The sequence below is a fragment of the Palaemon carinicauda genome, unplaced genomic scaffold (genome assembly GCF_036898095.1).
Source record: "Palaemon carinicauda isolate YSFRI2023 unplaced genomic scaffold, ASM3689809v2 scaffold69, whole genome shotgun sequence".
Taxonomy (NCBI): domain Eukaryota; kingdom Metazoa; phylum Arthropoda; class Malacostraca; order Decapoda; family Palaemonidae; genus Palaemon; species Palaemon carinicauda.
This window is the reverse complement of record NW_027171971.1, coordinates 204971-220354: the sequence shown is the minus strand read 5'-3', so window position 1 is coordinate 220354 and position 15384 is coordinate 204971. Positions and strand designations below refer to the sequence as shown.

Genomic DNA, 15384 nt, shown 5'->3' with positions numbered 1-15384 from the left:
CAACATTAAGCCTGTACTCTGAGTCAAAGACAGAGATGTCTGACAGGAGAGAAAGAGGAGTTACTCACCCGCACTTACAACCTGTCATTAACTACCGAGTTAACAATAGCAACGGCAGATTCAGCTTTGCTGAAGAAAAGTCCCCATTCTAAAGTACGAAAGGTTTGCAAGCGCAGAGGAACAGACAATTCTCTCTCTTCCATATACAGTACAGTATAACAATTATTCTATTATCAAATACTCTATACTAACGAAAATTTTCAGCAATCAAGATATGGCAATTCAGATCTAATGTAACAGTATGTCTTTCTTACACAATATTCTTAAGCACTAAATATCTTACAATATATTGAGCAATTTTTTAACAGTCATAAAATAATGAAGGGTAATGTGTGTTTGTCCTTTACAAAACCATTCTAAAAAAAAATGGTTAAAAGTTTGATTATTTTCTTTTACAAACTTAAAAAAAAGGAAATTTCAAGTTAGCCTTAATAGGTATGAATATATAAGCTACGTTGTTGTAACTTCTTACTACAAGTTAATAGTAGTTCCAATGGTTCGAGGATGGTTTAGAGGATTTCAAAAGGATGCAATATTGGAATACCTAAAATGCTTGCCAAAGCACATAAAAAAAGGATGAAAAATTTGGAAATGGATCCAATTTCTTGATCGTTACTTTAACATTTAGATATACAAGAGGCTTTGGCTCACCAGGAGCCTTGCTTGAGGTAAAAGTATGCAAAATAAAAAATATACGAGGCATAACTGCCAAGTGTCACTGGGGGCCTACGCATCCTTTGGGGGTAAAATGAAACTGAATGATTTGAAATACATGAAACTAGACACACCCAAAAGGGGCAGCTATCTAAAGGGCTGTGAAAGTCAACCTCTAAATGCCACTACCACAAACTATACCAATCTCTTAAACAACAACAAAAGGAGGCAAGTAGTGTAAAACTATTTAGACATTCTTAATGATTGAAGTTTGTGAAAACTACATCAATGAGAATTGAAAAGACAGTGTAACAATAAAAGAACTGTCACTAAACAAAGATTTTCACATCAGTTTAAAGATGCTGGAACTTGATAGCTCTTATTTTACTGCAGATTTTATTAGTTTCACCAAGAATAACTGAATGACAATAGAAACAGAATCTCATGTCATCAAATGTCCAGAAATAAGATGTTTTATGCTACCTGTCATCAAAGAATTCAATATCAAATTTTAGAGGTATATATATCTAAGCAAACCCTGAAAACTGATCCTTCAGCAAAGGTTCCTGCCAGGAAGGCATTTGTGAAAGAAAACAAAAAATAAGCAAACACAAATGAACTTAATGACCTTTTACAGGTGATAGGGGAACATACACAAGAGGAATCTAAAAACCTGTGAAAAAACTACAGCACAGAAACTGAACAACTTCATGAATAGTAACTGTAAAATTATAAACTGAAGCACAAGAAAAAAAAAATCCACAAGACAAAATACTGTATGTAGAAAACACAGTTATTTAACACTAAAAACTATGAAATGCAACTAAAAGAATAAAGAATATTCTCTACCATGAATAACTGCTTTTCAATAGTTTACTGTACCAAAATAAAGAAATCAAATACACTGAAAAAAAACTTTCTGAAACTCAGTGGTCAATATTAGGATTCACTGTATTGAACTAACAAATTGGGCCCATAAAACCCGGAACTGGGGCCTGAGAAGCCATGCACAACTAGACGAAAACCCTGATTCAGCAAAACGAAGTAACAGTTTTAAGATAAAAAGTTAGGTTAGCCAGAAACTATAAGGATGCAGCAAAGGAATAAAAAGCCGAGTCAATACAACTGGGGAAAATCTACACTTGAAGTATGAAGTAAAAGCTAGTCTGGACAAGATAGAAGACAAGCTGGAACAGATTTATAAGCCCTTCAGTGCCCATGTGTCACCAATGGAAATCCTCCTAGTTGAAGAACTAATAAAAGTTGAGAAGTTTAAAGGTTGGTCATGAATGGCAGAGGCAAGAGACAGGGACAATCCCCTAAGCTAGCAGGACAAAATCCTAAAGACTGACATCATATACATATTTTAAGCAACCAAGTCCCCTCTCCAGAGGACTAGGGAGAGCCAGGCAACGACTGCTGATTACTCAGAAGGTAGACTGATAGGATCCCCCCCCCCCCCCCACACACAAGACCCCATCCTTAGCTCACAAGGATGGTGGGGTTGCAGACACTACTAGAAACTATCAAGTTTGAGCAGGACTCTTGACTCGAGTCCGGCAATCACCAGGCAGGGATGTTTCCAATAGGTCACCACAACAAGACACCAAGATGGAAGAAATGTGGGAACTGAGGTATAATACTATACAGCTAAAAAGTGACTGATAAGATCCTGAAGTAATGCCAACAGTGAACTGCTTAAATTAATAGTTCACAGACAGCAATACCTATTTAGAAGTGGAAGCTACAGACCTTTAGGTAATGGGGAAAGTGTCACACATGGACTTTCCAGTCCCTGACGACTGTAGCCAGTATTTGTATAAAGGCAATTCAATACAGTTAGTACAGTTAATTGCACCAACATAAAGTAGCTTTTGGGAGAGAGACTAACATTAATGGGAAAACTGAAAAAGGAACCAAAGAAAAAATTTGTAAGCAGTTTCATAAGGAGCGTGGCATTGTACGAGTCTGAAACATGGAATTTAAAAGCAACAGACAGGAAACATCTGGAAGCATTTGAAATGTGGATATGGAGAAGGATTATTATCATTAGCAAAGCTACAGCTATAGTTGGAAAAGACAGATGCTATAAGCCCAAGGGCTCCAATAAGGAAAATAGCCCAATGAGGAAAGGAAATAATGAAATAAACAAACAATATGAGAAAAAATTAGCAATAAAATATCTTAAAAACAGTAACACCAAAACAGATATGTCATATATAAATGATAAAAATTACTCCTGTCAGCCTGTTCAACATAAAAAACATGTGTTGCAGCTTTGAAAGCTGAAAATAAGTTGGAGAGATCACAAGACAAATGAAGAGGTAATAAGATTAGTTGGAGAAGAAAAATCCCTAATCACAACACTAAACAGAAGGCAGACAAACTGGATAGGAAACATTTTAAGATAGGTTACTGAAGGACATTATGGAAGGTAAATTCGAAGGACGAAGACCCAGAGAAAGGAGAAGAAAGTCAATGCCACATGACCTGAAGGGAGGGAGAATGCACCATGAGCTAAAAGAGGTGGCCATGAACAGAGGATTACGGAGGGGGAATAATCCATGAAAGGACCTCCCGGAGAGCAGAACACTATAGTAGTCTACTGCCACAAATGAAGTAGTGTTGACCAAGAAAAAAATATTCAACTGAAGTATTAAGTTAAGAGTACCAGTTGATACACAAAGTCCTTAACTAACATTCTCAAACTTTTGGAATGTAAATTCAGGGAAGCAACCATTCCCTTGGGTCAGTAATGGGGATAGGAAGGCTATTCAAGAACACTGTTCAGTACAGAGGGGCAATGAAAAATCCCCCGCCAGATTTATCATGAAAGGCCAACTTACAGACTCACAAACATTCGGTTAAACAAAAACAAATCCAATTGAAAACTACAAACATCGGCTATAATTAATACTTAGTTTATTAATTTAATAACCTAAAATGTAAGTAAGATGGAGATTATGTGGCAAATTACATATTGAAATGAGAATCTAAAGCACATTAGCCAGGGGAAACTTGGAGGGAAGTTGGGGCCATTAAGATGGCTAACTGCAGATGGAATAAATGTCAAGGGAACCATTGGAATATATAAAAATACTGTACTATAATAAAACAATATCTTCAATACAGTAAGTAAAATGACATTTGTAATAACCTGATATTTATTTCATATGAAAGCTATTTATTTGTTGACTTTTGTAGCTGGAAACCATAGGTATGGGATTTAGGTTAAGCATACCCTAAGGCAAAAATCTAACAAAATTCAACTTACGAACAGCTTCTTGGACCAAATTAAGTTTGTGATTGAGGACCTTCTCTTGAAGTTTAGACTTAAGTGCAAAAAAGTAGGTAGGAAGTGGAAACAAAGTTGAAGTAGGTTATAAAAGAAAAAAAGGAGGCACTTTTACTTCGTAATGCGTTTGATATTGGGATTGCCTTTTCTATGTCAAACTATAACAGCAGTCCCCAAAAGTTCAACACCTCGAATAGTCTATTTTAAAATTTCTAATGATTCTCATTTAGACAAAGACTTTTGAGTATACAGTACCTACACCCTTCAAGAAAAAGCCCAAAAGCCTTCTGGGGGATGTAAAAGAATGCAAATAATGGCCTCCATTCAAAAACTTGAGTGATTTGAAATATAAAATGAAGGTCTTAAAAACTGCCATCAGGTTTTTAGCAAAGCAAAGGTATGTTCATGAAAAGCAAATATTAGCCATAATCACTTCATCTAGGCAAGTGAAACGTTCCTGAACCACTCCAGTGGATATGCACCCAAAAGCAAGGCAATTTACATGAAAAATCTCTTCCACTTTCTGTCAATGGCTATGTTTTTGCTGCATGGAGTACTAGAACTACAGGTTTTACATAATATAAAACATTTTATAAGTATGTGACTTGAGGATGCCAAGATTCATAACTGGTATACAGTGAAGATTAAATCACAAACATATATTGTGGAAGTGGCATCAATTAGCAGTAAAAACCACCAAGAACTAAGAGCGAGATGTTCTGGATGGGACGACAGCGAATATATTCAAAACAGTAATTGTGGAGGTTATTGGAAAAGACCTGAGGAAAGGGTCAATAGATGAAGACCTGGTTATGATAAGATGTCCTCATAAGTTGCATTATGAAGTCAAATTGAAAGGCGGGACGGCAACATGAAAACTAATACAATATCATGCCGTGCGTAATGATGGTCAAGAACTGACAAAGATAGATTCATAATGGCCCTGTAAAAACACTGGAATCTCTATAAAAGGCTAATTATCCATTAATAACATATTTCCTTTATGTGCAGTTACATGGGGTCTTTCAGACCCAATTATTAATCTTCATAAACAGTACACCTCTATAGAACAAGCAAAAAACCCAAACAAGGAGATACATATATTGTAAACATTAAAAGTAATTCCAGCAAAAAAATTACTTTTGATTGGGTGACAGTAGCACAAACCAAACAAATAGACAAAGGCAAACTCCATAAGTCTTCCTCTTTTTAAGTTTTAAAGTAGTTAATAAGGCAAATGTCAGAACATGAGGATTACTCACAAAGCGATATCATGACTACTTTGACGACCTTTTCTTAAGCTTGAACCTCTCCTCTATTATAGGAAGCAAGGTGCCAAATCTGATAGAAAATATTCAAGAAATTTAATAGATTTTGGAACAGATAAGACATCAAACCGACTGAAAAAAGCTACATAACTTTCAATGAAGAGGGACAAAGGTACTAATTCTTGGGAAAAAAAATATATATGTATGTATTTTCTAAAATATAAAAGTTATACATGGAATATTACAAATAACAAATTTTGACAAAACACAAATTACCCTTACATTACCCAAGTGAGGATAGAAAAGCAAAAATTATATTTTATTGAACAAATAAAATATGTGAAAATAAAATCTAATTCTTACCAGAAAACATGCCTATCATTTTACAATACAGTGCTGTGGAAATTCATTGAAAAAATAAAAGGAAAATATATTTGAGACTATTAACAGGTACCAGTACTTTGAATCATTTTTTGTATGAGGGTAATATGTATACAGGTACCTTAAACAAGTTTCTTATTTGCTTGATCTTCCCTTCTCTAAATAGGCCCTCTTCCAGGCTACCGTCAAAACAACCGCTTCCTACATTCGCTTACATGTGCTATTTACTAGACGCATTATGATGCTGCAGCCAGAATTTTAAATCATAAAAAAAATTGTAATATACAGTGCCATCAAATTGAATTCCCTAGTAAATAAACAACTCAAAATATTACACTACTTTCACAAAATTATCTACCACACATTCTTTTCTTTATGAAAAATAGTACAATTCTTCTGCACCAATAGATCGGCAGCATAATCCATAAAATTTAACTCAATGAAAAGCTTTTATTCACAACCATAAACTCTATCTAATTCTTGTCAGCTTCCAAATTACCTTCATACACCATCAATTCTTTCAAATATGATTACTTATTCACTGTAACACATTTAAAAAAAAACAAGGTTAAGGGGTCAAGTTAAAGCAAACCGAGAAGTCTTTAGGTGATATCAGAATCTAAAGGGGTTACCATTTTCAAATGGTTAAGGTTATTTTGACACTCATCCTCTTTCTTCTTCAATTCATTCCCATTAAAATAACTACTGTATAGACGAAACACTAACCATTTCAATACTTATCTAGGATTCCCATGCAGTGGTATTCTTTTTAAAAAGGAATAGATTCAACTGAAAATATTACAATCATTTTTTAATTTTGTATGAAAGTCCTAGGTGACAGGAGGAGACGTGAGAGAGGCAAAAGAGCATGTTAGGAATAGAAACGAATGGCGAGCGATTGCGACGCTCTTCCAATAGGCCCTGCTGCTACCTCGGGTCACCTTGGTGACTACTAAGGTGGCAACAGTGAGACAGTCGGCATATGCAGCTTCCTTTTGTGGGGGAAGATAGGGGAGGGTGGTCTGTGGCACCCTAGCAGTACCAACCAAACTTGGCCGAGTCCCTCGTCAAGCAAAAAGGAACAATGAAAAAAAATCCCCTTTTATCTCCTTTTTTTGTCAGCTTCCTCCCAAATTTCAGGGAAAGTGCCATGGTAGATAGATAGACGAAAGCCCTATTTCAATCAATCTACCTAGGATTCCTATGCCAACTACCACATTACCATAGAATATGGGACAATGATAATCAAGAAGATATAACTAAATTCATAAACACCTCTTCAAGGCACATCAAGATTAATCCATCATTATATGGATATAATAATGAAATAGATGGTAACATTCTCTGAATACATTGGCATAGAGAGAAAAGTAACCAAACAGTTGCAACAATCAACATAACCAAAACCATATGCAAGGAACGGCTAAAGATATGAAGTTCTCCATTACGGAGGGTACCTCTTGAAAGATATAAACCATCTTAAACCAGTCAATCATCATTCCAACCTCTTAAAACTAATATTTATTATATCCAAGGGACCAACATTCACCAAAATCATAATCGACTTCTCACAATGACTGATTCTGTATGGATCAGAAACACACTTTAAGACAAAAAGAGGACAAAGCTTGAGAAAACAGAGATGGGAATGCTAAGGTAGATTATGGGAATATCACTAATCTAAAGATTGGAAAATGATGAAATACGACAAATTCGTAGATAATTTGTATTTTTCCTAACTATACAAACCTTAGGTATTTAATAGGGGCATTACTTTCGGCGTAGCTGAAATGACGAGCCATTAAAATTTAACGAGGGTTAACTACCCCATACCACTGGTTACCGGGGGCAGGGGAGGGTAGCTTGCTACTGGCTGCCCCTCACACACCTGTGCTTGAGCTCACTTTGCTTGGAGGAAGGATTTCAAGGGGGATAGGGCTGGCGGGCAAGTTTGGTTAAATAGCTAAGGTTTGTATAGTTAGGAAAAATACAAATTATCTACGAATTTGTCATTTGTTCCGTAACTGGAATACAAACCACACTATTTAATAGGGGTGACTCACCCATTAGGAAGGGTGAACGTCCAACCCAGTCTGGCATTTTGGCTTCACCCGGGGGCTCGTTATTCGAGTGTATAAGCACCCAAGAAATAAAGAGCCCCTGCACCTCGCTAGAACCTTGTTACGCAAGGACTGCGGCCTACGCAAGCTGTGTGTGAAGGTATGAAGAAGTGTGACTTGTCCTAGGAAGTTGTTCTGAAGTTCTTTAGAAGGAAACTTGTAGACTAGGACTTTCCCAATACCACCTCGTCAGGGTATGGGGGACGTAACAGTATTAACTTAATACTACGAACACAAGGGAGCATGGTTTACCTGCAGTGGTTTGAGGTCAGCTATGCAGAGAACCCAGGATGCTGCTTTCCCCAAGAGAGGGGATGATGAAGAAAAGAATAAGGGCCAGTCAAACCTTTCCATTCATGCAGACTAAAACTGCGTAACATTGCCCTCAACCTTCTCTACTTGTCAAATAAGGAGCTTGAGGTTTTAAACCAGCTGCTGTGCAGCCACCACAGGGCCGATAGAGAACGTATCGAGCCTCCTGTGGGTCACGTCTTGCAGGTAGTGGGCTGTGAACGTTGTTTGACACTTCCACACCCCCGCTTGCAGAACCTGCTTCACAGAGAAATTTCTTTTGAAGGCCAGGGACGAAGCTATGCCCCTGACATCATGTGCTCTAGGGCGACGTGATGGAAGAGGATCTGGATTCAAGGCCAGATCAATGACCCTACGAATCCATGCAGAGATGGTGTTCTTGGTGACCCTCCTCTTAGTCCTTCCTGTGCTGAAGAATAATGCTGGCACATGAGGACGGACTGCAGCTGTTCTTTTAAGGTAGAGCCTCAAACTCTTTACTGGGCAATAGTAAGAGATGGTCTGGGTCATCTGTTACAAAACAGAGATTAGAAATCTGGAAGGAGTCGAATCGAGGATCTGCTACTCCAGGATTCTGAGTCTTAGCAATAAACTCAGGGACGAAGCTGAAAGTTACCTCCCCCCATCCCCTTGAATGGGCGATGTCATACTAGAGACCATGAAGTTCGCTAACACGCTTGGCCGAAACCAAAGCTAGCAGGAACACCGCCTTCCAGGTTAGGTGGCGATCTGATGCCTGACGTAATGGTTCATAGGGAGGTCTCTTAAGAGACCTGAGAACTCGAACCCCGTTCCAAGGGGGAGGTCTCACTTCCGACTGAGGGCAGGTAAGTTCATAACTACGTATGAGTAGAGAAAGTTCTAGCGATGAGGAAATGTCCATTCCTTTCAGCCTGAAGGCTACTTAAGGCTGAGCGATAGCCTTTCACTACCAAGACTGAAAAGCGCATTTCTTCACGCAAATACACAAGGAACTCCGCTATTGTTGGAATAGTGGCATCGAGTGGAGAGATACCCCTTCCACGACACCAATCACAGAAGACTTTCCACTTTGCCTGCTAGACTGCTGAAGATGACTTTCGCAGGTGTCCAGACATCCTGACAGCAACTTGCTGCGAAAATCCTCTCTCAGGGAGGAGATGCTGGATAGTCTCCAGGCGTGAAGTCGTAGCGAAGCTACGGCTTTGTGGAAGATGTTGGCATGTGGTTGCTTGAGAAGATTGTGTCGTGGAAGGAGCTCTCTTGGTAGCTCCATTAGGAGTTGCAGAAGGTCCGGGAACCATTCCGTGTGATGCCATAGCGGAGCTATGAGGGTCATTGAGAGATTGACCAATGTTCCAGTCTTGTTGAGTGTCCTCTTCATCAGACAGAATGGGGAAAGGCGTAAATGTTGATGTTGTTCCACCGTTGTTGGAATGTATCTTGCCAGAGAGCCTTGGGCTCAGGGACTGGGGAGCAGTACAGCGGGAGCCTGAAGTTCAGGGCCGTTGCGAACAGATCCACAGTCGGAGAACCCCACAAAGTCAGGACTTAGTTGGCTACTAGATGATCCAAAGACCGCTCGGTACTCACTATCTGAGACGCTCTGCTCAGGTTGTCCGCAAGCACATTACTTTTGCTGGGAATGAAAGGAGCTAATAGGGTCACCGAGTTGAATTGTGCCCATCTCACTATTTTTACTGTCGGATGGGATAAGGGCTGCAAAAAAGTACCACCTTGCTTGTTGATGTAAGCTACTATTGTGGTGTTGTCACTCATTACCACCCCTGAATGGCCCGCCAGGAACTGCATGACCTGTTGAAGGGCCAGAAAGGCAGCCTTCATCTCTAAGAGATTTATGTGCTGGTACTGTACTTTTCGAACTCTGACCACAGGCCGGAGGTCGAGTGGTGCAGCATGTGGGCCCCACCCCTTCTTTTGATGCATCTGAGAAGAGCATCAAGTCCTGGGGGAGAGACAAGAAGGTCGACACTCTTTAGTAGATTCTCGTCTGCCACCCACCACTCGAAGTCCGTCCGTTCTTCTGGTCCCATGAGATCGCAATGTCCGGGGAATCGAAGGCCTGATCCCAGTTGGACTTTAGCCATTATTGGAGAGATCGTATCCTCTCAGGCAGGCGTTGAGAACTAGATGGGCCACGGATGATAGGTGCCCAAGGAGATATAACCACCTTTGGGGTGGGAGTTCTAGTATGAGGAAAGGTCTTGCAACCTTCCTCAGCTTCACTACCCTCTCGTGTGATGGGAAGGCTTTGTGAAGATTGGTGTCTATCATCATTCCTAAGTATACCAGTCGTTAAGAGGGAAGCAGAGATGACTTCTTGGGGTTAACCAAGATTCCCAGATCTTGGCAAAGTCCCAGAAGTTTGTAACTGTGCTGAAGAAAGGGTGCCACCGATTCTGCTACACGCAGCCACACTTCCAGATAGTATAGGAGACGGATGCTGATTCTGTGAGCCCAAAATGACACTAGGGTGAACACTCTCGTGAAAACGTGAGGTGCTGTGGAAAGACCGAAGCACATTACCTTGAACCGGTATTTCTTGTTGTCTAGTGTGATTTTGAGATACTTCTTTGAAGACGGATGGATTGGGATCTGGGAGTATGCGTCCTTTAGATCTAGGGTGCACATGAAGTCCTGTGGTCTTCTTACCCCTTGTCTGACTTATAATAAATTATATTTTTTTCTTTTTTCGTGTGACAACGCAATCTAGAGGAGGGGCCTCTTTCTGATGTTAAAATGAGAATGTAGAGATAGGTAATATTGTTTTACAATCCCTTTGATCCTAACTGAAATGACCTGTCAAATTGCATTTGAATTCAGCCCAAATATTTACACTTATGTTGGTCTTTATTTCTACTTGTATATGTAGATTAAATATTTAGAGGATTGATTCCAAAGAGGTTCGGTATAAAGAAATTTATCTCTCCTGGTTTTGTAGACCTGTATTTTCACAAATATGAAATTTGTTTTTCTCTCTCAATTATTTGAATAAACTTTTTTTAATACTACTGTATTTCAATGCACTTCCTCACCTATAATATTCCCCGTTCCAGCCTGAAGTTTGTTTTTCTTAGTAACATTTTTTTTTCTCTCCTAATATTTGTAATGTTCAAGTAACTTGAAATATAATGAGGAAACTTGCTACCTATAAAGCATATTGCTCTTATTTAGAACTCCATGCATAGCACTGCAAAGAGAGACAGGGAACCCGAGAAAAGATAATAGGGAAATTTGAGGTTCTAGCTGGGTCCCCTTGCCTAGTATGAAAAAATTGAGGGGTGGTGCCCGGTGCCCAGTTCTCTTGATTGTTTACCTTTTGCCCAGATTTATGGGTATTCCATCATATCATCTTTTTGTTTAGTGAATGTTGGAGTGTGGTTGGCATTCAGACACTAGGCAGTCTGGCAGTCTGCGTGCTACATCTGGCCACAGTCCGCAAACCACTAAACCGTATCCGGGCCGAACGAGGTTTGTTTAACAAACTTGTTCAGAGCTGAGAAGTCGATGACTGGTCTCAAGCCTCCAGACCCCTTTTCACATAAACGAGTCGACTGGAAAGGCCTGGGGAGTCACCCAGGAATTTTTAGAGAGTGCCCTTCTCCAACATGTTCTGGACTTCAGCCCGAAGACCCAGCTTCTTTGCAGATCCCTTTGCATAGGAGCTAGTTGACACTAGAGTCTTGATCAGTGGAGGGAGAGATTGACTGAACGGGACGCGATACCCTGAACTAATCACGGAGACTATCCAGGGTTCGGCCCCAAGCTGCATCCACCTCTTCCAGCAGCAATGCAGGCATTCCCCCACTGGTGGACAAGCAGGGGAATCACATAGCATTTGCGGCCACGGCTGACTCCTCTAGGATACTTCCCTCCACAGGACGACTTGGAGCCTTGTTTGACTTGACAGGAAAGGGGCTTTTAGACACCTTGTTGTCTGTTGCCGCAGTCCTGTTCAGCGTTGGTTTCTGTTGTTTAGTCTGCGGGAGAGAACGTAGTCCGTAGGGGCGGGATGTCAAGGTCCTATGGAGGAGGGAGTCCTGGTAGGACTTCCTCCATCTCTCCGCAGCTCGCTCGACATCCCCCAGCTTGAACAAAAGGGAACCCTTCAGAGAGGAGTTTTGGAATTTCGCTATCTCGCAGTTTGGGACTTGGAAATGGAATCTCTCGATTATTGCATCTCTACGCCATAAGATGGCGTTCGCCCACAAGTTCACTACTTGGTGGGCAATGAACTCAATAGTCCGAATACCCGACAGGAAGAAAGTCTCCATCGCTTTCCGGGAGCCTCCTTTGGAAAAACCCTTTGTTTGCACCAGGTTTCTCACTGATCCCAACCATAGATCCAGCCAAAAAGTAGCCTGTATGGCATACTTTGCCACTTTCTCTTTGTTTAGAATTTCCGAAGCTGAGAGGTAAACTTGAAGCCCTAAGAGTCTCTCTAGAGAGATCCCCTTCGTAAGTTCCTCTAAGAGTCTAAGGAATGGTGAAGAGGAAGAGCCGGGAGACACTCGTCAAGGACCTCTTAAAAATTCCTCTGCTGGACACTCAGATGTTGCAGTAGTTTTAAGGATGAGCCTGATCGAAGAGAGCTAGAGGACTCGGAGAGCTGGGCAGACACCTTCCGACGGGCATTCTTCAGTCCCTGAGACCAGGGCAAGGCTTCGCTGTACTTGGGGGCTTCCGAGTGCCAAAGACGTGGTCCAAGACCATGACCTTGCCCTCCTGAGGAGCCCTCAATGGGTCTGCCAACCCATTGAGTGAACTCATGCAAGCTATAACCTGCCGGATGCCATGTTCCGACTCTTTCTGTTCAGCTTCTGAAGAAGGACTGCCAGCCGAATCGTTGTCTTCCACGCACGAGACATCACCTCGGGGTGGGTCGTGGTCGTTATCGAAGTGGTCAAATGTAGACTGCTTGACCCACTCTGCAGGTCTTGTAATCCCCAATGAGGACTTTGGCAGAGTTTTTGAATCCTTACTCTTTCCTCGGAGGGAAGAAAGTCTCTAGCACAGGAGGTTTGGATGGAACGACCTTCTGTCGGTCACCCGTAGGGAGAAGGATGGACTCTTCCACTGGTTTCGAGACTACTCTGTGGTCTCGTGGGACTTCCTCAATGAGCAAAGGACAGAAAGAGTCACATAAGGACTCTTCCCTGAGAGAGAGAACTCTGACTGAATCGATGAGTGAGGAGCAGGAGGGTGAGGAGAAGTGAGCATGGCAACACTTGACCTCCCCTTGGACGACCTGACGGGGGTCAGCTTGACCCTACATGAAGCTACTTCATCAGGGACTCCTCTTTTCTGCTTCAGGGGAGAAGAAGAAACCAAAGTTTCTTGACGGGGAGGGACCGTGGATCTTTGCCTTGGGTCTGAAAATGTAGAGAAAGATTCTTCAGGGGAATCCTGGGAGTTCCCGAAGGATAAGCAGGTGGGATACCTGCCGTAAAGGCTTGGGTTACTGCCCTAACCAAGGTTCCAAACTCAATATTTTGGAACATAGAGATAACATTAAACTATGAATAAAAAACTCAAAATCATAATGTATTGATATAAAGAGAACAACAAACTATGAATAAAACATGATCTTGCAATTCACGGCTGCGGACCGACAGTGGCACTGTCGGAAAGTTACCCTATATAGAACGACGAAGAGGGACCCCACAAGGGAGCCTTATCTGACCTCCAGGAGGAGTTAGAGGGAGGATGCGGAGCTGCAGTCTCCTTCCGAGCAACAGGAATCGACCGTGAAGGTGGTCTCTTCGGAATCTTGAATTCCTGCAGCTTGCTTTTTTCCGCTCTCCCAGGCGAGCACGATGTTCTGCATTTGCGGAGAGGAGAACGAGGCAACGGTGAACGATGGGAGGAGACTTTCGTCTCTCAGGTGGGAGTTCCAGAGCTCGAGGAGGAGAAGGTCTTGCAGGCCTCTCTTCCCACAATCGACGATGCTCAAATCAGCGCTGGAGACCTAACGAACGTTGGCACCTATCGGGAGGCTGGTTCTTGGAGCCGATGTGCTATAGTAGCCCAGTCATGAACATCCATCTGTTGGCAATCATCTGAGCGATCAGTGCATCGGCGAGAGGTGAGGAGCGCACGTCTGGCGACGTTTCCTTTGCTCTTTTGGAGAGCGACAAGTCATTGGGGAACGACAGGAAAGAGACAGGTGTGCAGCCAAAGGCTGCTGACTTGCCAATCGACGAGCCCAGGGCAGGTACGCATGGCTGGCAGGGAAGGCACACACAAACTGAAAAGAAAAAACAAAAAAGTGATCCGTAATGGCTGTCCAAATTGGTGAGGAGGAGGAGCAGTAATCACCGTTCTCCATCCGAGCCAAAAGCAAAGCAAAGTACAGTCGCAGGTGTGTAGTTGAGAGAGGAAGATACTAACGCCCCCATCCCTCCGCTAGCTAGCAGTATGGTTGGTTAACCCTCGCTGAATTCTAATGGCTCGTCCTTTCAGCTTTACCGAAAGTAATACCCCTATAAATCACTATAAATAGCGTTGTTTTGTATTCCAGTTACGGAACCATTGTCATTTGTTCCAGTGCAGCATACAAACCTTCCGTTCTTCACATAGGAGACTCACCTTAAGGTGGGTTGAGAACCTCAAACCAACTGGCTGGCTACTGTCCCAGGATGACCTCACACATGCTTCATACGAGCTCCTCAAGAGGCAGCCTGACACCTCGTTTTCCTCGTAGGATGACAGCCTGGGCAATCAGTGCTGGAAGGAGTAAAAGATGTCAATGGGAGGTGAATAGATAAGTACAGAGTAGGGGTGAGCCCGTTCATAATCTATACATTGCCGGACTCCACCTTGTTTGAAGAACGGGGACATGATAAATATGAAAAAATTTCCAAGTAATTTGTATTTTTCCTAACAATACAAACATTGAGGTATTTATTAGGGATATAATTTTGGGGAAGCTGGAGGACTAGCCATAAGACTTTTAGCTAGGTGTAACTACCTCACCACTGGTTAGCAGGGGTGGAGGGGTAGCCTGCTACCCTGCTCACACACACCTGTGTTGTCTCGTCACTTTTGATTGCAAGCAGGACTTAAAAGGGTACAAGTAATGGTGGGCCAAAGAGATTAAGGTTTGTATCGTTAAGAAAAATGCAAATTACTTTCAAATTTGTCATTTGTTCTGACACAAAATACAAAGCATTTTGCTCTTTATAAAGGAAGAATCATTCTTTAGGAGGGTGGAAGTCCAAACCAACTGGCTGGTGTTTGACCCAGGGTTTTTTCCTCGTACAGGGAGAAATCCTGATACCTCACTAAAATCTGT

At 41.7% G+C, this 15384-nt stretch overlaps 1 protein-coding gene and 1 long non-coding RNA gene across 6 annotated transcripts in view; one reads left to right on the top strand and one right to left on the bottom strand.

The window, feature by feature from the left end:
- The window catches only part of LOC137637362 (uncharacterized), a 268617-nt gene that overhangs the window by 55221 nt on the left and 198012 nt on the right, over positions 1–15384 (top strand). The window lies entirely within an intron of this gene.
- LOC137637370 (uncharacterized) overlaps positions 4811–15384 on the bottom strand; it is a 38515-nt gene continuing 27941 nt past the window's right edge. For 3 of the 4 annotated variants that reach the window (XR_011043596.1, XR_011043594.1, XR_011043595.1), the window contains one exon: positions 13514–14816. This is a non-coding gene — a long non-coding RNA (uncharacterized lncRNA). Of the gene's footprint in view, positions 5351–13513; positions 14817–15384 lie in introns of those variants that run through there. The other variant, XR_011043597.1, reaches the window with a different exon arrangement.